The 23,403-nt window shown below is 46.3% G+C and overlaps 2 long non-coding RNA genes across 2 annotated transcripts; one reads left to right on the top strand and one right to left on the bottom strand.

Moving 5' to 3' along the window:
- Window positions 1–6,697: 6,697 nt before the first annotated feature.
- Window positions 6,698–7,558, bottom strand: LOC131895050 (uncharacterized). The gene is made up of 2 exons (XR_009375088.1): window positions 7,367–7,558; window positions 6,698–6,946 (listed from the first exon to the last, which is right to left on the bottom strand). It is a non-coding gene; the product is annotated as an uncharacterized LOC131895050 (long non-coding RNA).
- A 75-nt stretch (window positions 7,559–7,633) lies between these two features.
- On the top strand, window positions 7,634–11,733 carry LOC131895147 (uncharacterized). Its single transcript, XR_009375110.1, has 3 exons — window positions 7,634–8,002; window positions 8,479–8,635; window positions 9,795–11,733. It is a non-coding gene; the product is annotated as an uncharacterized LOC131895147 (long non-coding RNA).
- Window positions 11,734–23,403: the final 11,670 nt, after the last annotated feature.

The raw sequence follows: 23,403 nt of genomic DNA, 5'->3' as shown, positions 1-23,403 counted from the left end.
CACAAATGAGTAGGTTTTAATAAATCAGTTCTGGGTCTTGTGGTCCCCAAACTACCCCCTTTAAAGGGGTGTTGCTCAGATGACAAGCTGAGTCGGCGGTGGTTCAGAAACTGCTCTTGATAGAGACTGCCCAGTGAGGCCAGGCTGGGTCACCCCTGGCGCTTGTAACAAGGCCCTGGGTTTCTTGAAGTTTCAGCCCCATCACCTGCAAAATGGGAACAGGACATGTGGGTTAGAGGAGGCCAGCTGTCAGAAATGCTTCGCGTCACACCTAGCCTGTAAGGACTGCTGGGGAATGTCAGCAGAGGTGTGAAGATGAGAAGATGGTGGCTTTGGTGACATCGCATCGTGGCTGCAGCTGTGTCCTGCATCACCCCATCCTCCAGGGTTTAGTGTCAGCCGGGGTGAGCTGAACACTGGACTTAGGTGAATTAACGCGGGGATTCTCAAAGTGTGATCCCTGCATCAGCAGCAACAGACTCACTAGAGAACTTTCTAGAAATGCAGGTTCTGAGCTCCTCCTCAGACCCACTGGACAAGAAACTCTGAGTGTCCATGCAGCAGTCAGCACAGTGTCAAGCCCCAGTGTGAGCCTGGTGCCCTCTGAAAACCTGCAAACACCAAAGTCAAGAACACTCTTCTAGTGTCTCTCAAGAAAGGAGCCAAAGTGTCGGTGTTTTTTCCCTGCAATGTGTGTACAAAAATCATGTACTTTCACTGAGTGTGCCTATAGATCAAGATTTACATTCATTAAAGTGACTTTGTGTCCTCCCCTTCTGTTGTAGAACTTGGTCCTCTGAGGGAACAGCCATCATCTGCCTCAGACCAGCCTGCTTGCAAGAGTCCGTTGTGATGGCGCTCAGCATTCCCTGACAGGAGGAGGTGGCGAGGGTGTCACTGGGCCCTCCCCCAAGAGTCCAGTTCTTCCTCTTAGCCATTTGTATGTAGTTCTGTCCTTGCACCTGGTCTCTGGGTCATGGGAGGTGTAGAGTACGTACATGAGCTGGCGGGGGAAGGTTAATTGAAGATGGGCTCTGTTTATGCATCTGTGAGGAAGCCACGGTCCATGCTGGGGAGAGTCATTCCAGGGCAGCTGCTTTGGGGTCATCCACATTCTGTAAGCAATTCCAGTAAGCCAATCAGCTCCCCAGGTTGATCTGCGCAGGAATTGTAATTTGGTTTGTCCTTGGGATCTTAAAGAGTGAGTGGGCATTGCTTACGTCTTCCCAGGGAAAGAATTCTCTAAACACCTTCCATTTTCTGTTCCTCCTGTGCTGGGATCTGAACCAGAGCCTCGTGAAATGCAGGCAAGTGCTCCACTTAATTCCATCCCCGCCTTTCTTTTGGGTGGGGGGGACTTGCAATCCTCCTGTCTCAGTCTCTGAGTGTTAGGATTCCACACCTGTGCTCCCATGTCTGAGACATGTTTCCCCTCTCACCCTGGAGTCCTCACCCTCTCAGAAGAGTCTCAGTTTACCTCATCAGTTTATCAACTCAAAGCTGAACTCCCACCAATTCTGTTTGTCCTCCTCCTTAAGTGGCATTCGGTAAGAAGGGGAGGCTGGGGCCAGCTCGTGGTGTCCCTGGTCTGAGCGCTGGTTACGATCACTCTCATCTGTCTTTGGGTTCCTCCAGGTGGCACCCGATGATCCCTGTCACCTCTTCTCCCACTGAAGTCTTCCTCGGCCCTCCCACAGAGACCTCTTTGGTCCCTAGTGACTTGGACAGCAGACAAGAGCTCAAGGAGAAGGGGGAATAGATTTATTAAGAAAGGATGAACCGTTCATTTATCTCGTAGACATTCACTGTGCTTTCTTCTTTCCCCTCTTTTAATGAAAAGCCAAAATAGAAGACATACGTCTTCGAGATTGAAATGTAATGAAATCAGGTAACACTCTGGGAGGCTCCGGTTGCTATAATTGCTTAAATATTCAATTCAAGATTCTTCCCAAGAACTCAAGGTCTAGGTTATATGACAAGACACATCAGGAATTAAATTTCTTTTTACTTTAGATAGAATAAAAACTAAGGTCTCGGTAAATCTGGGTTTAATATAAAACCAAACCCTTTCTAATTATTGCAGGCCAGTCTTTGTCGTTTCTGGCTTCTAAAATAAACACTGTATTTTTAAAACTTATTTAGCATTCTACTTAGGCAAGCAATAGAGAGGCTCATTTTTTTTCCTTAAATTTTACTTGAAGTTTACCTGACGTGCCACCCACTCAAGGACACTGATTAGAAGAACTGGATGTGGTAACAACTTTCGAGGTCACTAGTTATGAGGGCTGCTTTACGCTGAAGCAACACATGACCTCCAAATCTCAATGTCTTAACATAACAAACACTGTATGGGTTTATTATTATTGTTTTTAATCTCCCGCTCAATCTATTCTTCTCTTGGACTCCACATAGACTCCTAGGATCCAGGCTTTGCTGTAGCTTGGGCTCTGTAGTCTTTTCAGAAGAGCAGGGGTTATGTGGCAGGTGCACCAGTTTCTCTTAAAAATTCTACCCAGTAATGACAAATAATTTCTGTTCACATTTATTTAGCCCAAGCGAGTCACATGGTCACACGGAACTTTCACTTGGGACGATTCAGATCTGTTATGTGCCCATACAAAGCACCCACAGTGTTTACTTGAATGCTGGTTTCTGAACCCTATACTGTTCCCACTGAACCAGAACCAGCTTGCTGAATGAGGGCTCAGGATGACAGCCCTGCTATCCACCATAGCTTGATACCCATAATCCTGCCATTCATAACAGCCCCACTGTTCCAGGCAAGGCACCCATTTCCTGGTAGCAATTCAGCAAATCAAAAACAAGTAATAAAATGCTACTGCTCCCCACCCTCCAGCATCCCTCCACCCATACCCACACCCCCAGTCAGTGAGATAATCATTGCTTTGCCATTGGCCAGTGCTTATAGGAAGAACTGGAAAGTCGCAACACTGGACCATGTTCCTGAGGAAATCTCTGCCAGCTAATGATTTTGTACAAATTTAAGGCACCCAGGCAACTGAAAAACAATCAGAATTATTTTTCACTGAAATGAACTACACATTTTTCATAATTGCAGACTCATTATGAACCTAAAGCCAAACCCAAAGACCTTAAGATCCATCCAGTGGATCCTAAGTTCCCCCAAGACTTACCCCGAGCCAGCTAGGTTCTGATGCTCTAAATAAGGAAGGCAGACCTGCTGTACACTGCTGGGCAGGTTGGACAGTGCACACTGGGGACACACCTCCCAAAGCCTGAAGTATATGAGAGAAGACACAGACGTATTCCAAGGGGCTGCTTGCCAAGCCCGCAATGAGTCTGTATCTCTCTAAGCATCTACAGTGTAACCTTTCTGAACCTCCAAAATGCCGTGATTTTGTGAACTGCATTGTAGTGAGATTCTACTGACAGCCTTGGGCAATGACTCCTTTAAATGCTCCAGATCTTTTTCTTCATGCTTCAAGTCATTTAAACTTTGCAATAACCATATCTATTAGTGTGCTTTGTATTATTATAAGAAGATGCCTGAGGCCGGGTAATTTATAAAGAGGTTTATTTGGTCCCTGGAACACCATGGCACTAGCATCCTGGCAAGGTTCCCCTTGCTGCATTACAACCCAGTGAAGAAGCAGAAAGAGAAAAACTCTGTCCAAGGAGGCACATTTGTGAGGAAGAAGGCAGGAGATTGGAGAGACTGGTTCATTCTGACTCTAACAACTTGCTGTCTTGGGAATGAATCTACTTCTATTAGACCCAACCCACTCCCTTAAGCCCAATATTAATCCATTCAGAGGGTAGAATTCCATGACCTAATTACTCTCCACTAGTCTCACTTCATCTCATCACCTAGCCCAGGCTGACCTTGTACTTGGCATCATCCTACCTGTGCGTCCCGACTACTGGAATTGCTGATGTGTACCACCACATCAGGGAAAATATATCTTTCCCCCCTCTGGTGTCGGGATCAAGCCTAAGCCCTTGGTCATGCTGGGCAAGCTCTCTAGCATCGATTCTTCCTCCCCTAGGACTAGACCTTAACTTTTTAGAGGATCTACAATCTTAGCACACCATACTTGGGGCAAGCCACTTCCAAACCAAAGCAGCCTGTAAGACTGGCGTTAGTCCCACCACCTTTTAAACAACAGATGAAGAAAACAGGTCCAGAAAAATTAAGTGCTGCAGCCATGCAGCTGCTAATTGTAGGGACTGGACAAAGGCAGATGTTCTACCACATCCCATATGATGTGGGTCTGGGAACCTGACGCGATGGCAAGTTTCTGAAGAAAGGACACAGATAAAAGTAAAGGACATGCAGGGTCAGGTGGGCTGTGCTGGCTCTGATGGAGGGCACCAACTATCCCAACAATCTGGACCTTCATTGAGTGTGTTATGCACAACACAGGGGATGGATCAGCCTTTATTTAATTAAATAAAACAAAATAGCCTTTCCACACATGGCTAATACCTGTCAGGACCATGTTAGTGCACATCAGTCTACTTTAAACCAGTGTTTTGAAGAATCACTGAAGGGTTCCATTAAAATACAGATGCTGAGCCAATAGTTCTGGAGGTGAGGGGACTGGTCCATATATTCCCAGACTCCAGGTGGTGCCACTGGGCCACAGATGACACCATGAGCAGTGGGGCTAATGAGTGCTCTGTTTGGGACCCAAGTGGGCAGCGATGGGAAGAGCCAAGGGTACCTCAGGCAGCTCAGTGGGGGGGATCTGAGCAGCATGATTATCCTAAAATGTTTAAGGATGCCGAAAGCAAATCAGATTTAACTTGTAGAGTCCTCAAGAACAGAATGATACAAACATGTCTTTATTTCCTGCATCGGACCTTGACCTTCACACTTCTACACCTAACTGTATGCAGAGGTAGCATAGGCTATCCTTAAGGCAGCTCGAACTTAGTATGTCAAATTATCCATCCTCCCCAATTTTCTACTTCACCCACTCACATTAGGAACTTGGAACCACCTGTTCTCAGTCATCAAGGTCAGTCGCTCTGGTTTCCTGTTTCAACAGCACAACTGGCTTCTCTCTAGTTCTGTCCTTCCCTCTCCTACCGGTTCCAGGCCAGCATTTTCCAAGGACGATAATGACTACAGTGACACACTGCCTTCTGTCTGACGGTCTTCACACCTCTCTCCACATGTGGCTGCCAGGATGAACTCTGGGGTCCACTTCTTACCCCACACCTCCTTGGTTTAATCCTCACGGGTGGCTCTGTTTTCAGGATGGGACCCTGTCTCCTCTGAACGACCACCCTCCTAAGCTGAGTTTGCTCCCTGTGGTTTTCCTATATTCGTTCTCTTCCATGCCCGTCTTGCCTGTTGACCCCTCCTAGTAACACCCCAAACTCTGTGTTTTCCTCTTCCTCCTCATCTAGGCTGACTCCACTATCTGGAAAGATCTTTGTCTGCCAATCCTACTCATTCAATGTTCATAATGACGCTCCTCCCAGAGGGAATCCTGACTGTTCCCTCTTAGAGTTCCCACATGTGTATACTTTTATTTTCTGCCTAACTGCTGTGTGTTTAATATAATAAGCCCTACTACTAAAATGATTTGGGAGTGTATCTGTCTCTCTCCTACATGAACCAACTGTTTGACGCAGTCATTTACAAGTATTGCTGATGTAAAGCTACTTGTTTTTAAAAACCGCCTTGGGGTTCTCTTTGACTTCTCTTTACATCTGTGTGTAATCTAGTAAGCCCCAGTGGTTCTGTCTTGGGGTTCTATCTGGAACCTAACCACTTCTCATTGGCTGCCTGGAGAGCCTCAGCGAACTGCTAACGGCCGTTCACTCTCCTTCCCTACCTTCAGGTTCCTACTTGGTAGCTAGGGCAAAGCTCTGACCACACCAGTTAGCTGTATCACACCCCTGTGCCTGCCCTCCAGAAGTTTCTCAGCACACCGAGAATGAAATCCAAAGCCCTCAGCAGGGCTCTCATAGTTTTCCTGACCCAATGTTCCTCTCTCTTTCACACACAGCCCCCTTCGGCCATCTTGGCCTTTGTACTCTTGGTCAGGTTTGTAAGCAGGCGCCTCTTCAGAACTCAGCTCTTGGTGTTCCTCCATCAGAACGCTCTCCTGGAGAAACACAGGTGTCCTCTCTCTCTTCAGCCATGTCTCCATCCAAAGTCAACCCCCCAAGACGGTCTTCCATGACCGTCCTTTAAAAACTCTGTTTTCTGTTGCTTTCATGACATAACATTTGATACTGCATACTTTATAAAGAAAAGAGGTTTATTTGGACTTCGTGGTTCTGAAGATGGGGAAGTCTAACATCAGCCAGCTGCATCAGATGAAGGTCTTGCGATGCTCCAACTCCTAGGAGAGGAGACATCAAAGGAGACAAGGCAGAGCCCCCACTGTATAGCTAACCATCCCTGGGAGAGGCAGGAATCCACATAAGGGCGCCACCTCATGACCAAATCCTCCCATCCCTCAGAACTGCTGTATCGAGGAAAAATATTCCATTGCATGGCCTGTTAGGCAATCTCTTGATTTGTAACAATCATATAAGTTTGGATTTTTACGGTTTTTTTTAAGGAGCTGAGGACCGAACCCAGGGCCTTGCGCTTGCTAGGCAAGCGCTCTACCACTGAGCTAAATCCCCAACCCAAGTTTTGATTTTTAAATTTTACATTTCATCTATTAGTATATACATTCCTGGGAAATAAGGATTTTTGTCTTGTTCTTTATTGTATCCAGGGCTTGGAACAGTGCATGACCCACAGCAGGTACTCAGTGATGACCTGTGACTGGAAGCTCCAGGGAGACACTGTTAAGTTCATTAGAAAGACAGACTTCCTGTCAGTGGGTCCTGAAGACGACTTGGCTTTGGATGAAACAGATCAACAGGCATGAAGAGCTTTGGCTCACGTAAGATGAACAAGAATGCTCTCATGCACATGCGTACAGGGACTCAGTGCCTGCGGGGAGCAAGAGAAGTCTTCATATTAAGGATTCAGCTATTATCACCTTCATTTACTTGCTTGGATCTTCGGGGAGCCATGATAGGATGCCTGGAGCTTCTTGAAGAAGTCTAGATGCTCCCAAAGCCACTGTTAAGTGTTTTCCAACATACAATGTTTTTTTTTTTTCATTTTTTAAGGTGATGCCAAAACTTCATACAGAAGGAGAAGGAAGAAAACCACAGAAAGGTTATTGGAGGGACTCACTATAAAACACAGATGGGTTAGTAAAGGACTCACTCTTAATATTTTATTGGATCTTTTGTCTGTTTTTAATTTTTTGCTTTTATTTTATAGAACACACATGTTCCTATATTAATTATTGCTGAAGATCAAATTACATCCGAACATGGTATCTTAGAAAGGCCATATTCACACCTGGGTTCTCAGTTCAGTTGGTTTCTGGCTCAGTTGGTAGATCCACTCAGAGTTGTTCATGTGACTGTTGTCAGGCTAGGCCTGGGCTACACACGTGCTCACAGTCTGTCTGGTGCCTGGGCTTGATTCAAGTGCATCTAGACATCTTTATCCCTTTGTGGTCAGATCATATGGTCTTCCCAGGACAGGCTTTGGAGCTCTCAGGGACGTGGAGATGATGACACAGGATTCTAAAAGCCGCCCCCCATTCCCTTCCCCCTCCCCCATCCTCTCTGAGAGACAGCCAGGCAGAGATCGTTTATGAGGAAGCCTTGGCAGTGACTAGCAAAATTCCACTTAGCTTCACTCCATTGATTTCACCGATGCAGATTTCGTTTAGTTTTACAAATGGGAATGGAATGACCACCAGAGGCAGGGTACCATGTACTGTGCTGGGCACCTAAAGATGAATTAGGCACAGTTCCCCCTTTCAGTTTACCTCAGTGTGAAAGATGCTACCATATGCTGTTATTTTCTTTAAGTTTTATGCTAATTACTTCAATAACAGATCTGACAGTCATTGGGTATTCCATCGAGGTTTAATGAATTAATTCCTACAAAGCACTGAGCCCGGAGCCTGCTCGTAAGAAGGGCTCAGTAAGTGTCAAGATTTCTGGGTTAACTTCCTGTTTGTGCTCAGATCCACCCTTGAGGTTTCCTTCACCTGTTCTGTAATTTAGGGAGCTACATTCTCTGGGCTCCCTTACCCTAAAACTCCCAGGAAGGTTCAGCCATTGGAGGTGCTGGTGCAAGATGAGAAAACAGAATTTAGAGACAGGTTGGGATATTTTTATTCCCTTTCTCTGCATCCTGGGGCATTCCCCAGTGTCTCTAGCTCAGATCTGGATGTGGTTTTATCTCCTGCAAGACAATCTCCTTCTGTTCCTCCATCCCTAGCAGCTTCCCACCATGTTTAGTCTCCAAGCTGCCCTCTGGGCCTCTGGTTTCTCACCACAGCCATCAACTGTAATGCTCATTTTCTGTAATGAATCCCTTTGGAGGGAAAGACCTCAAGTACTTCCTGTCTCTCTGAAAGAGTGAGCTGTTAACATCAATGTCACTGTCCCGTGTAGGTGTGCGACAACTCCATTGCAAGAGTGCTGTTATGATGCTTATTTTATAGTATGACAAAGAAACCTGGGCAGATGGAGACTGAGTAACTTGGAGTGCCACAGACTTAACAAGTGATGGAGCTGGGACATGAACTCGGATGTATCTGTCTTTGATTAGGTATGTGCTAAGCACAGGTAAAACCGCCTTCAACCCACTCTCTGGAGAAGGGTGCCTCTGTATGTCCTGGGAAGTCCTCCTCCTCCTAATAATCTTTCTAAGCCATTTCGTTATGAAGTTCCTCTCCATGGGAACTCATAAATGAATAATCTATATGAGGTCCATTTCTACCTGGCCTGCATGAGTGATTTATTGGTGATTTAGAAAGCTTTGCTATCTAATGTACAGGCATAGAAAGGCAGGTTATTAAACGCAGGGTTTGTGGTCAGGTCCATAAAACACTGAGTGCCAGACCCCTGCAATGATTGTAGCCTTGAGTGCTACGTGCTTTCCCACTGTCTCTAGGGTCACTGACAATCACTTTTTATAAAAAGTTATTCATAACAGTCTGAAGAGTGCCATTCTATGCAGAAGATAGTCAAAATAGCTGCCTTTGAGTGTGTGTGGGGAGGACAGTTTATAAAGGGGAAAATTACTATTGTTCCCTAGAGCCAGGTATGAGAAATGCAACATCTGATTAATCTCAGACACAAAATAAGAAGCATTAAAGATCCCTGTAGTCCAGAAAAATATTAAACTGGGATATTGATGGGAAATGACTTTGGTTCAGAGCACTGGGATTTTCATTTACAATAGAGATCATAGCTGTTACCAAGATGATATTTAACCCTTTTAATCACACATCCACTCTAGGGATTTATGACTTAGAGGTACAAATTCAGGGGCAAGTTGATCCTTCGGGACTTTTTAACAACCTTGGCAGCTGTGATTAGTCTGACGGAGCCGGTCATGGGTAGTTCTGCCTTCCAGGGCTCCAGCTATGAAACTTACCTTTGCTCAGCCACCCAAGTGATTTAGCCACAGTCTTCTGGTTTGATGCTGCCACTGTAAACGATGTTAGAGTGAGGTCTTCCAGTGAGGATGTTTGAAGAAGGCACTGGTTTCTGGGGGATACAGTCAGGAGAGAGACGCTGCATCCCTAAATGGCTCTCTCTTGCTCCCCAACCCAGAAAGCAAGTGAATCCTCCCTTCACTGTTTCTCAGTTCAGGCTCCTCCCTCTTCAACGTCTCTGAAGCCATTGGGTTCAAGGCCATCTCTAGGTATTGATCAGAGAAAGCATCCTATGGCGTTCACTTACCATTTGCAATTTCATTCCAGATTTGTGAATGTGGAACACTGCAGCCAATCTATTTTCATTTTATCTGGAGTGAGTTGACCTGCTAAGTCTGGAGGAATTCCAAGGGACCGAAGTAAAAACCAGAGCAAGCCGAAGAGGGGTCTCATGAACCCCAAGTTTCAGCCTACTGGGAGATGACTCACTCAAGTGCTTGCTGTCTGGGTCTAAGGACTTGAGTGTGATCCCCAGCACCCATATTTGTTTGCTTGTTAAAGCTAAGAGTGATGGTTGATGTTTGAAATCCAAGCATTGGGAAGGGGTAGACAGACATATCCCTGGGGTTCCCTCACTGGCCAGTCACCCCCTCATCTCCTTAGTGAGCACCAGGTCAGAGAGGCTGTCTACAAAACAAAAGATGGATGGCTCCTGAAGAATGACTCTAAGAGTGAGCCCAGCCTCCTCACGCACGTGCACACAATGCATGCACAAATGCACACCACCTCCACACCGATTCTGAGCTTTCACAACCCGGCAAGGGATGCAAGCCTGTGCTTGAACAGGGCTTGAAAGGCAGGCTCACTGCGCTGACCTTTCAGAATCTCTGCCTCTTTATCAATAATGCAAACACCAGTTCACTGTGCAGAGCAGATACGGCACTTAAAACTCCCAGAGATCAGGATATATCCCCACTGTGATTTCAGAGAGTAAATACAGAGGAGGAGGCCAGAGCAGCAGGCAGCAGCCAGCAGCCAGCATCTTGCCTTGAGCTCCTGGTGCCCAGACTGACCCTGGTAGTAGGTAAGAAATAATTACTGAAAAGCAAAAAGAAACTATCATTTTACTCCCACAAAACCATGTCAGATTTTAGCACCTAATACATAAATTTTCCAACTTTCAGATCACAAAGAGTGGGAGGAAAAGGTGTCCAGGCTGATGAGATTGAGCTCATGTCTCGCACTAAGAGCAGAGTTCATGAGGACTTGGTAGGAACAAGGCTTTGCCATAGTGGCCAGCAATTATTCATAAATAGAAATTCTTTTCATAAGAATCCAACACACAATGAGCTAGAATCTTCTAGTCCCAATTCCAAATGCATTCTGATTGGCTCAGCCAAAGTTATATAGCCACACTTGTCCCATCAGTTTAGGTGTGGTGATATGGCTACTTGGAACCCATCTCTTTGGCTGATGGGGCAGGATAGGGTCTTTATACTGAACAGAACCACAGTGTGTGTTTTATAATTGTCTTGCCAATTAAGAAGATCTGTGCAGTGATTTCCATTCTCAGAATATCACTATGTCAAATGTGACAGCCTCCCTTAAATTCTCCATTTTCTTTCTTTTAAAAAATGTCTTTTAAAAAAGTATGTGTGTGTGTGTGTGTGTGTGTGTGTGTGTGTGTGTGTGTGTGTTTGGGGGTGGTAGTGATGTGTGTATAGCTTGCATGTCAGAGGAATGGTTCTCTCTCTCTATCATGTGGGTTCCGTGGGTTGAATAAGCACCTTTACCTGCTGAATCTCTTGGCAGCCCAAACCCCACTTTTTAGTTTAATTCCACTCTCAGAATTCAGGACACCAACTGCTGGATGTGCACAAGGCTAAGGATCCACATCTGAGTTGTTGAATTTGCAGCGTGGTTATATATTTCTCTACAACCATCACGGGGATCATCATCAGTTAGATTCATCAAGATGGTGGCCAGGTTACATGAATCACCCAATGATCACACAGTCACCAAAGACCCAGAAATTGTGAGTCTTTTGTTCTTACGGCCTTCTTGGCCTGGATTAATTTTACATAATCCAGCGACTGAAATCCTATTTGGAATTCTTAGGGTATAACAACTGTCAAACCCCGTTGTACCCAGCCTCCCACGATCCTGAGAAGTTTAAATCACCAGCTTTACCACAAGATATAGGATTCTCATTTGAATCTGAATTTTGGATACCAAAAGAAAAATGTTAACAATTGTAGTGCCAAAAGGCATTTCGTTCCCACAAAAATATTTATTGTTTACCTTAAAATAAGATTAAACCAGAGCTTGTCCTGCAGTTTTTAAAGACTTACTTCTACTTTTAATTATGTAAATGAGTGTGTGTCTCTGTGCGGGTGTGTGACCCTGAGTGTAGGTGGCCGTGGAACATGTTGATTCCCTGGAGATGGAGTTCTGGGAGGTTGCCAGCCTCCTGCCCTCAGTGCTAGGAACAGAACTCAGGTACTTTGCAAGAGCAATATAAGCTCTTAAGCTCCGCAGACCGCACAAGTCCTGCCTTTCTGTCTAGTGTCTCACTTCAGTTTTATTCAGGGACAGCCCCTTCTTTCACACTTTTAAAATTCTGTTGCCCATTGGTTGGCTGTTTCTATTTTCCTTTTTATTCCTCATTAAATTGTGTGTTACTTGAGTGTAGAATCGCCCTATGCTATCTTTTTATTTCCCACACCACCTAAGGGAATATCTCACACACCGTAGAAATTAATAGCTGAGTTAGGAATGGAACGTTTTCTGCACATGGACCTTTGACTATCACATAAATGAGATACCTGAAAAATCAAAACTCTTCCCTCAAATCATTGCGAAAGACGTGCTTATTTGAGCAGTTAAGAACAAGCCTCTGTATGTCTTACATGTCACGTAAAAACTAAGCTATACAGGCATTGTACGAAGTGGATAGTATAACCCACTTCACAGATGAGAACACTGAAGATGCAAGGGCAGTGTGCTTAAACTCCCAATGCTAGTAACAGGCAGACTCAGGATTCATACCGCAGATATGTCTATCTCCAAGTTCTAGAACTTGAGTCTAATACTAAAGAGAGACTGCACAGACCTTTGTTTTCAGTGATTTAATGGGGGGCAGGAAGACATTTCTCTTTTGTGCATAAATCAGTCCAGGCAGATCCACTTCTGAGGTCACCTAGGACTTGGCTCCTCTCTCCTGCCTTTCTACCATGTTGCATGACTGATGTCTACTTAATGTCTACAATCCAGTCTATGGAGCTGGAAAAGCAGGAAGTGAAGGGCAGTGTAACTTCCTGGAAAGATGTTGTCTAGCTTTTGTTCACACATCCTTTCCACTCACAGCCATTGGTCAGAACTTAGGACAGAGCCACCCTGGCTTAAGGGAATCTGGGAAATATAATTACTTTCCATATATAATTAGTTGTCCCTAAGCCCTGCCAAAGTTCAAGGAGTGTCTTAGAAACACCCAGAGTCTCTGTGCTAGCCATCATGGAGAAGGGTGTGGAGTAGACGTTGGGTGGGAGTCGTGAAGATGGAGAGGTGAGTGTATGCAGAAAGTTACAGGACATGTGCAGACAGGGCTGAGTTTTCAGGCTCAGGGGGTCTGAGGGTGCTGCTGCAGTGAACACTTGCTCTTTTTGTTTTTTGTTTTTTTTTTTGTCTGAGAACGTTGGAATCAAATATGTGTTTTGATCAAATCTACCCTCACTCCCTCCCCTCCAGATCCTCCATGACTCCCACTATTTTATCCTCCAACTTCATGGCGTCTTTTTTAAATCCACTGAGTGCTGTCAGCGTGTCCATGGGTGTAGGGCCATCTCCTGGAACATGGGCAGCCTATGGGGGCCTCATCCAAAGAAAACTGACACTCTTTACCCCAGAAGCCATTCCCTGCTAGTAGCTCCTCAGCTCAAGGTAGGACTTCTTGGGCCCTTCCCCCACCCATTATAAACTTTGGCTGATTTAATATTACGCAGGTGTTATGAGTGCAGTCACAGTGAGTTCCCAAGTGCAATGGCCCTGCTGTGTCCACATTTGCTCTTCTTTCTTGACCAGCCTCTCTGTGCTGGAGAAGTTCCCACTTACAGAAACTACTGCCTCCCAGTGGTTACCCCTGCTCCCACCCTTTGAAGGATCCAGGAACTTGCTTTTCTAGCCTCCTTGGTATCCAGGGCAATGGAATGGATCTGCATAGCGAACAGTAACTAGTAAAACACAAAAGAATCCACTCTGGAGATGCTGACAGTCCCACTATCCGTAAGAGGCTGCTGAATCAGGGGTTCCACAGTTGCAGTGGCCATCACTGCTGGTGTAAACTGAAGAGGCTGTGCCCTGGGGTGGCAGCCATGTGCCTGTGGTAGACAGCGGAACTACCCCCATTCTTCACTTTTTTCCATACTAGACTCATGTCTTGGCCATGCGATTCTACAGTGTGCTATGACAATGTACAGTCTACATTCTGGACTGTAGGACCCTTTCCAAGCTGCAGACTATAGCTGGATGGGACAGCATCATCCCGGGTCCATTGAGAAAGGGCTTCAAGAAGCATGGTGAATGAACTCCCGTCGGTCCACTTGAGCCTCTCCCTTCTGCATGAGAAGTGTGCTCCATATAGCCAATGACCCTGCAGGCTGACCCTGGAATAAAGACAGCTGAAAGAATCAAAGCTTACCCAGGCCCCAGCCAAGGTTGGCCAAGCCCAGCAAGCTTGGCCTAATGTCAGTGAGGTTGAGGTTGGGGTTGCAGAGTAGTTTTTCATGTGACATTGCCACAGAAGAGACCTGACAATAATCTCCCTGCTGGGCTGCTGGGGAGGCGATTTGGAGCTATGGGGTGATCCACTGCCACCTGCCATTCTGATGCCTTGCGGCCTGAACTCAAATACCCAGCAATCACCCCAGGGTTGGTTGTTCCTGGTTATGTGGCTACCAAATCTGCTTCTCTAGCCTTTCTGCAGGGCCTGTGGTGTCTGATACCCTTGGCTACATTATTTTTTTTTTCATGAAATGGGAGTAAGTTATGCAACCCAAAACCCTGACTACCTGAGGATCAGCAAGTGTGAGAGTCCTGGATCAGGGCAGGAGAGAGAGTCTCTCACGCTCTCAGAGGTCAGGGTTTCAAATTGGCTGCATGAAAGTGTTGCAGTATTTACTGTCTTTGAGTGTAAACATAAACATGAGAACTCTAAGTCTACACTTCTTAAATTTGGCACACTACTCCAGACCCTTCTCTCGATGCTCCTGGGCAGACTTATTTTTTTCTTTCAGACCAGTGAAAAGAAGACTTGGTTGTGACCCAAGAGACACAGACTGCAACCCCAGGAGTGCAAACAAGCTTTGTGACGTTGGAAGCATCATTCCTTCCTTGGGTCTTATTTTCCTCTATCCACTCATTTTTTAAATAATAGCTGCTGTCTTGGGGGGAAGAGATGATAGGGGTATGTCATTGGAAGCCACAAGCGCTAAACAAGGTGCTGTGTATGTGTGTTTGTTTCTCAGGTGATGTGCCAATGTATTCATAAGCACATACAGTAGTCTAGAAGGAACTATGCAAACACATTGTGGAGGTTTGAATAGGAATGGCCCCCACAGGCTCATGGATTTGAATGCTTGATCACCAGGGTGTGGGACTGTTAGGAGGTGTGGCCTTGTTGGAGGAAGTGTGTCACTGGGGGTTGGCTTTGAGGTTTCAGATGCTCAAGCCAGGCCCATTGCTTTTCTTTCTTCCTGCTGCCTGTGGATCTGGGTGCAGAATTCTCAGCTACCTCTCCATCTCTATGTGTGCCTGTTTCCGCCATGACGATAATGGACTAAACTGTAAACCAGCTGCAACTAAATGTTTTCCTGTATAAGACTTGCTGTGGTCATGGTGTCTCTTCACAGCAATAGCACACCGACTAAGACACATGTTAACTGTGGCTTGCTCAGGACTGTAGGATTATGAGAGACTTGAATAGCCTTTTATAAATGCTCCTGCATTTCCCATGTTTTTATAATGAGCATGTATTACTTTGGTAATGAGAAGAGGCTTTTTTTTTGAAGTCTCTAATGTGCTGTGTTAATATAGGATATTTATCATAGGACATTTTCTAGAAAGGACTTTGGCTGAAAGTGGGACTTCCTTACAAATTAAAGTAGATACAATGAAGGACAAAGGGAATGAGGAGGAGAAACTGGGGGACAGGGTAGCAGGGAAGTGCAGGCAGCCAGGGCACTAACCACTTATAAGGAAGAGAGCAAAAAGAGAAGGATGGTGTCGTAGTTAGGGTTACTGTTGCTGTGATGAAACACCATGGCCAAAAGCAACTGGGGAGGAGAGGGTTTATTTCACTCACAGTTCCGTATAACAGTTCATCATCAAAGTAAGTCAGGACAGGAACTCAAGCAGGGCAGCAACCTGGAGGCAGGAGCTGATGCAGAGGCCTTGGAGGGGTGCTGCTTACTGGCTTGCTCCTCATGGCTTGCTCAGCCTGCTTTCTTAAGAATCCAGGATCATCAGCCCAGGGAGGGAACCACCCACAATGGGCCAGGCCCTCCCCCATCAATCACCAGTTAAGAAAATGCCCTAAAGGCTTGCCTACAGGCTGATCTTAGGGAAGCATTTTCTTAATTGAGGTTCCCTCCTCTCAGATGACTTTAGCTTGTGTCAAGTTGGCATAAAACCATCCAACACAACTGATCCCTTGTCAACTTGACACACAAATACATCACGGGTAAGCCACAACCTTTGCTTTCTTGTTCATCCCCAAGATGATACATTAATATCAATATCACAATAAAACATTTTACAAACTTAAAAAGTCCCATAGCCTTTACAAATTCAAATACTTTAAAGTTAAGTCTTTTTAAAATTCAAAGTCTCTCTGGGCAGTGGTGGCACATGCCTTTAATGCCAGCACCCGGGAGGGAGAGGCAGGCAGATCTCTGAGTTCGAGGCCAGCCTAGTCTACAAAGTGAGCTCCAGGACAGCCACACAGTAAAACTGTCTTGAAAAACAGAACAACATTTAATCCCAGCACACGGGAGGCAGAGGCAGGCGGATCTCTGTGAGTTCGAAGCCAGCCTGGTCTCCAAAGGGAGTTCCAGGAAAGGCGCAAAGCTACACAGAGAAATCCTGTCTCGGGGGACGGGGGGGGGGGGGGGGGGGGGAGTGCAGGGGGTGGGGAAAGAAAAAGAAAAACAGAACAACAGCAGCAACAAAATTCAAGGTCTCTTTCAAAACCCTAAATCGCTGTAAGAAGTTTAGTCTCTCAACTTTGGGCTCCTAAACAATCAAAAATAAATTAAACCTAGTCTTACTTCACAAGGGAAGAACCATAGCACAATCATTATAAGCACAAAGCAAAACCAAACTCCCAACAATGTGAATAAGTCAGTGCTCAATGTCTGGGATCCACTCACAATCTTCTGGACTCCTCCAAAGGGCTTGGGTCACTCCTCCAGCTCTGCCCTCTGCAGCACGCACAGCTTGTCTTCCAGTCTCCAGCTGCTCCACTCCACTGCTGCTGGTATTCTTGGTGGTCATCCCGTGGCACTGGCATCTCCAAAACTGCTGGGGTCTTCTGCTCTCCATGACCCCTTCATACCTTCAAAACCAGTACCACCTAGATGACTGTATACTATCAAGTTCGGCTGCCAGCTTTGGCTGCCTCTGAAACACAGCTTCTGTGTGCTGACTCTTATGAAACACTTCCCAGAAGATTTCACCTCAGTGATGCTGGTCTCTTCTTAATCACTGCTAATTTTTCAGCTCCAGATAACCAGCATCAACTGTACCAGTAAAACAAAGGCTTCCCTTCAGTGGTGCTGGTCTCTTGCTAATCATGGCTAACTCTTCAGCCCCAGCTGACCAGAACAATAGAATCTTAATTCAAAATAACAAGTGTCCCTGATAGAGTGTTTAAACTTCCCTCTGAAACTTCACAAGGCCTGGTATTTTATGTGGACTATCACATTTATGACCTACATCAGAACTAAGGTAGATACTATTGTCTCCACTTTAGAGGAAAAAACTACGGCTTGGTATGTTCAACTTACTTGCAAGAATGAAGGGCAAGTGAGTTTAATTTGTCTGGCTTCAAGTCCATCTACTTCATGCTTTGCAGTATAACACCAAGGGCAGAGGCAGAGAAGAGCAGAACATTCCATAGGGAAAACCAGAGAGATCTTCATGGAGAGGGGACCCTTGAGCTGTGTCTTGAAGGGTGAGCAGGAGTCTGTGAGGACAAGGATGCAGGAAGGGCACGCTGGGCAGGGGAGCAGAATGTGGGGGCAAGGGGTGGGGAAACCTTTGGCTTCCTTCTGAGATCCCAAATATTCTGGTCCTCACTGAAAGCGAGGGGCCAGCAGGAGCGGCTGTGAAGGATGAAGGGCCTGTTAAGACTTTGGCTCAGCCTTTCTTACACCTGGTGGCTTCTTCTCAGAATCGATCACAGCCATGAGGTGATGCCAGCAGGCAGGGCTGGCTGAACCATCAGGGGTCCCTCAGGGCCTCCTGCTTCCAGCCCATTTAGGCCTCTTTTCCAAAGAGGAGAATTGAGTCTTTTCCAGAATATTCCCTAGTGAACTTTGAAGGCAGCCTGTCTGGGTGCCAGAGAAAGCAGCTGGGTTGGAATGTGAGAGGAAAAGTTTTGGCAATACAGGACAAAAGTCTTTTATAACCTCAAGCGCATGATGGTCAAGGCTGCAGCCTTTGCCAATTGCAGGACTTAAAGCTTGGCTTCTCCAGTTACCTACTGTGGGACCTCAAGGGTGGTACTTCCTGCTCTGTCCCGTCTCAGTTACCTTTCTGTTGCTGTGACAAAACACCATGACCAAGGCAACTTATAAAAGAAAGTGTTTAGTTTACGGCTCACAGTTCCAGAGGGTTAGAGTCCATGACCGTCATGGTGAGGAGGTGGCTGCAGGCAGGAAGGCATGGTGCTGGAGAAGTAGCTGAGAGCTCACATCCGATCCACAAGCATGAGGCAGAGCAAGCCAGAGAGAGCTAAGTGGGAATGGCATGGGCTTTGAAAACCTTAAAGGCCACCCCCAGTGGCACACCTCCTAATCTTTCCCAAACAGTTCCACTTACTGGGGACCAAGCATTCAAATATGTGAGTCTATCGGGCCCGATCTCATTCAAACCACCACATGTCCCTTAAACATGTCACACATCTAAGCACCATCAGACATGTTTCTTAGGCTACTTTTGAAGATTAAATGAAGCCATGAAAAATGTGGAGCTAACACCGAGTGGATGGTGAACCCAGAAGCCGTCACGGCTAACTCATCCAGCATCCATTTAGCAAAGGAGTATTGAAAATTTTCTCATGCTCAGTGCTGGCTTATCACCGTGAAGAGGACATGTCATGTACATGCCTCCCTGCAGCTAATAGTCTAGAGAGGGAAGCGGCAATGACACACACAAGCCCAAAATAACGAATCTTATGCAGTTAATAATATGGTAGAGAGTGAATACTGTGTGTGAGTGTGCACATGAATGCCTGTGTGGGCTTTAGCTATGAGACACAGCAAGCCCTCCTTGAAGGGCTGACATTTGAGCAGAGATAAGAATCCAAGGAGCTAATGTCGTGAAAATACAGGACAAAATGATTCAACAGTATATTCCAGGTGGTACAAGAAAGGCAACAGGCTGGATGAAGGAAGAAAATATATTGAAGACTTGCTTAGATTCGCATTGCAAATAAAAAGTTATTGAGAATTTCATACATGTATGCAACAAAACACAAACATATTCGCCTACTTCCCATCTCCAGCTACTCCCAGACCAATGCCATACCCCTTCCCATCCTCATGTCCTTTTCCTTTTTTATTTCTGTTAAATAATTCACCAAGTCAAAGTAGTGCTTCCTATGTGTGCATGGGTGTGGAGCCATCCACCAGAGCACGATACAGAAGAACGCAAGCTCCTCCCTCCCCATCTGCCAGAGCACAACTGGAGTATTAACTGGCTTGGTCTCGCATTGGCCGTCCCTTTCACAACTGGAAAAAGAAGACAGCCCATATGGAGCTGAAGTCAGGACACGGGCCTAACAGATGGCTACAGAGTTCCACAGCCCCATGCCACCCTCATGGGGATGTGCTTTTCTCTCTCAGAGAGATGGGAAGTGTGTGTGTGTGTGTGTGTGTGTGTGTGTGTGTGTGTGTGTGTGTGAAAGCATACAGATATGTGCTGGAATTGTGGCAAGAGTTATACAAGTGTCATAGCTGTGGAAACAGCCTAACACATTGGACAAGCTAATCAAGACAAACTGACAAGTTGCTAAGCAGCTGATCCTAGTACCTCGAAAACATGCTAGAGAAGGGATGTTGTGAATGTTGAGGAAGCTAGTGTGCGTGTGTGTGTGTGTGTGTGTGTGTGTGTGTGTGCAGTTATACTTGTGTGTACATATATGTGTAGGTCAGATGACCATCTTGGTTGTTTTTGTATGCATATATGTGTACACCTGTGGGTCCATGTGTGTGCACATGTGTATAAGTGGACACCTTTGGGTCCATGTGTGTGCACATGTGTATAAGTGAACACCTGTGGGTCCATGTGTGTGCACATGTGTATAAGTGGACACCTTTGGGTCCATGTGTGTGCACATGTGTATGTGTGTACACCTGTGGGTCCATGTGTGTGCACATGTGTATAAGTGAACACCTGTGGGTCCATGTGTATGCACATGTGTATAAGTGGACACCTTTGGGTCCATGTGTGTGCACATGTGTATGTGTGTACACCTGTGGGTCCATGTGTGTGCACACGTGTATAAGTAGACACCTGTGAGTCCATGTGTGTGCACATGTGTATGTGTGTACGCCCGTGGGTCTATGTGTGTGCACACGTGTATAAGTGGACACCTTTGGGTCCATGTGTGTGCACACGTGTATAAGTGGACACCTGTGGGTCCATGTGTGTGCACACGTGTATAAGTGGACACCTGTGGGTCTATGTGTGCACACGTGTATAAGTGGACACCTTTGGGTCCATGTGTGTGCACACGTGTATAAGTGGACATCTGTGGGTCCATGTGTGTGCACATGTGTATAAGTGTACACCTGTGGGTCCATGTGTGTGCACATGTGTATGTGTGTACGCCCGTGGGTCTATGTGTGTGCACACGTGTATAAGTGGACACCTGTGGGTCCATGTGTGTGCACATGTGTATGTGTGTACACCTGTGGGTCTATGTGTGTGCACACGTGTATAAGTGGACACCTGTGGGTCTATGTGTGTGCACACGTGTATAAGTGGACACCTGTGGGTCCATGTGTGTGCACACGTGTATAAGTGGACACCTGTGGGTCCATGTGTGTGCACACGTGTATAAGTGTACACCTGTGGGTCCATGTGTGTGCACATGTGTATGTGTGTACGCCCGTGGGTCCATGTGTGTGCACACGTGTATAAGTGGACACCTGTGGGTCCATGTGTGTGCACACGTGTATAAGTGAACACCTTTGGGTCCATGTGTGTGCACACGTGTATAAGTGAACACCTTTGGGTCCATGTGTGTGCACACGTGTATAAGTGGACACCTGCAGGCCCATGTGTGGAGTCCAGAGGTCAGTGCCAGGTGTCTTCCTTTACCACTCTCCACTCTATTTTTTGGAACAGAATCTCTCACTGAAACAAAGCTCATCATTAGACCAGCCGACCTCCAGGATCTGCCGGTCTCGCTGCCCTCCACCTCTAGTGCTGGGTTTCCGTACCCGGATGTTACGTGGATCCTGAGGACGCAAACCAGATCTTCCCGGAGCAACCCCTTAACCACGGACCCATCTCCTCAGCCCCCCTCACCCCCATTTTATTTTGTGGAGACGGGGTCTTTTACCAACCGGAGCTTACCCAGTAGGCTAGGCTGGCCACCCAGCACGTAACAGGGGCCTCCTGGCTCCACCTCTCTGGCACTGGGATTACATGTGTGCACCACCAGGCCCTGCTTTTTCACATGGGATTCTGCAGATCAAACTTACATGTGCAAGTCGAGCATTTCACCAACTATGCTGTCGTGTCCCGTGTTGTGTCGTGTGTGTGTCGTCCCCCCCCCCCGTCCCGTGCTCCCTCCCCAACCCCCCCCCCCCATGGGCAGTTTAATGATTGTGACTGTGGTGATTTGAATGAGAAATGTCCCTCACATGCTCACGTGTTTGAAGACTTGGTAGCCAGTGGGTGACACTGTTTGGCGTTGTGGTGGTTGTGACACTCAGGAGCAGAAGCCCTGTTGGAGGAAGTCCGTCACTGGAGCTGGGCTCTGAGGGTTTATAGACCTGCTGAGCTTCCGGTCCCCACCCTCCGCTTCCTGTGTGTGGTTGAGATGTAATCGCCAAGCTTCTTGCCTCCTGCTCCTGCCACCGTGCCTTGATGAACTCTCTCTCTCTGAAACCAAGGCAAACAAACTTTCTTCCCTAAGTTGCTTTTGGTCATGGTATTTTATCATATAAATAGAAAAGTAACCTACAGTGATCAAAAGTAAGGGCCCCGGAGCTAGACTAGAGAGCTCAAATCGACTATCAGCAATCTGGTTTGGGACAAACAGCTCAGCCGCTCTGGGCCAGTTTCCTCATCTAAGACCTGGGAACCATTACAGCCTGCCCATGTGCTGCGTGGACAAAATGAAATGAGTTAATGTTCGCACAGCACACGGAACAGTGCCCAGCAGGGAAGAGGGGCAACGCTTTTGCCATGATCAAGACTTGTGTTAACATTTGCTATTGTTTTATTATTAAATTTACACAACTAGGGCAGAGATTATCATTCCTGTTTTATGTAAAAATAAGTGAATGTTTGACTAGGAAAAATGTCCTCTCCGTGACCACATAGCCATCAAGTGGAGGGTTCTGGCTTGAAGTCCTGCAGTGTTTCTGCCTTTAACAATGCTGCTCTAATAAGCAGTGCATTAAACACTCTACCATTGGACACAAGAAACGTCGGGGCCTGTGTACACATTTGCAAAGAGCTGATCATCAGCGACCTTCGTGAGCTTGCTTCTGCAACACAGTGCTTTCTCACAGCAGCGGCAGAAACCTGGAAGGAACACAGTGAGCCAGTCAATGGACCCATAGGGAAGAGTGCTTAAGGATCTCTGCATGGGAATGCGCCTCTGACAAGCACAAGCGCTACACCTTGTGAGATGATATGGTGATATTTTATTTGTACTGAAATGTGATTTTATTTGTATGTTAATAAATAAAGTTGCCTGGGGGTCAGAGCTAATAGCAAGCCATAGCAGAAGCCAGGCGGTGGTGGCACACGCCTTTAATCCCGATCACATGACAGGCAGATCTCTGTGTGTTCAAGGATACAGCCAGCATGGAGACACATGCCTTTAATCTCAATACCAACCATAGAGACCTGGAGTTTTGTATAGGCTGCAGTGACGAGGAGGTCATGTGGTTGGGTTTACAACCAATGAGAAGGCAGAACAGAAAGTCAATAAAAGGACAGACACACAGGAAGTAGACCTCTTTCGGAGGGGAAGGACAGCAGCGGCAGGAAGGGTAAGAAGGCAGTTTTAAGTCTCAGCTCTTAGCTACTGTTCTGACCTCTTGGGCTTTTAACTCTGAATTTGGCTCTGTGTTTAATAACACTGTTACATCTACAAGATGAATCCAGATGAAGGACTCACCTTTTGCTATTTTGAATAAATGACTTCACTCATGAAACACAAATTCATGAATAGCCTCCTAAGTAGCATATTTGTGTGCCCCTCCTACTGTTCCCTGTTGCAATATTGACAGTCTCTGAATTGAAGACATATTGAATATGTCAGTTTTGAAAATAATCCCTTCCCCTGCCTACATGCTTGTGCTTCGTGCCTTGGACTCCTGTCCCCAATGACTTTCTCTCCTTTCCTGTCAATCTCCAGTGACCAGGTCCTACACCTTCATTCCACCTCTAATGTTGATTTCTAGGGTCCCTTTAT

This window comes from Peromyscus eremicus, chromosome 18 (assembly GCF_949786415.1).
Source record: "Peromyscus eremicus chromosome 18, PerEre_H2_v1, whole genome shotgun sequence".
NCBI lineage: Eukaryota > Metazoa > Chordata > Mammalia > Rodentia > Cricetidae > Peromyscus > Peromyscus eremicus.
The sequence above is the reverse complement of the archived record's forward strand: the minus strand, read 5'-3'. Positions and strand labels throughout refer to the sequence as shown.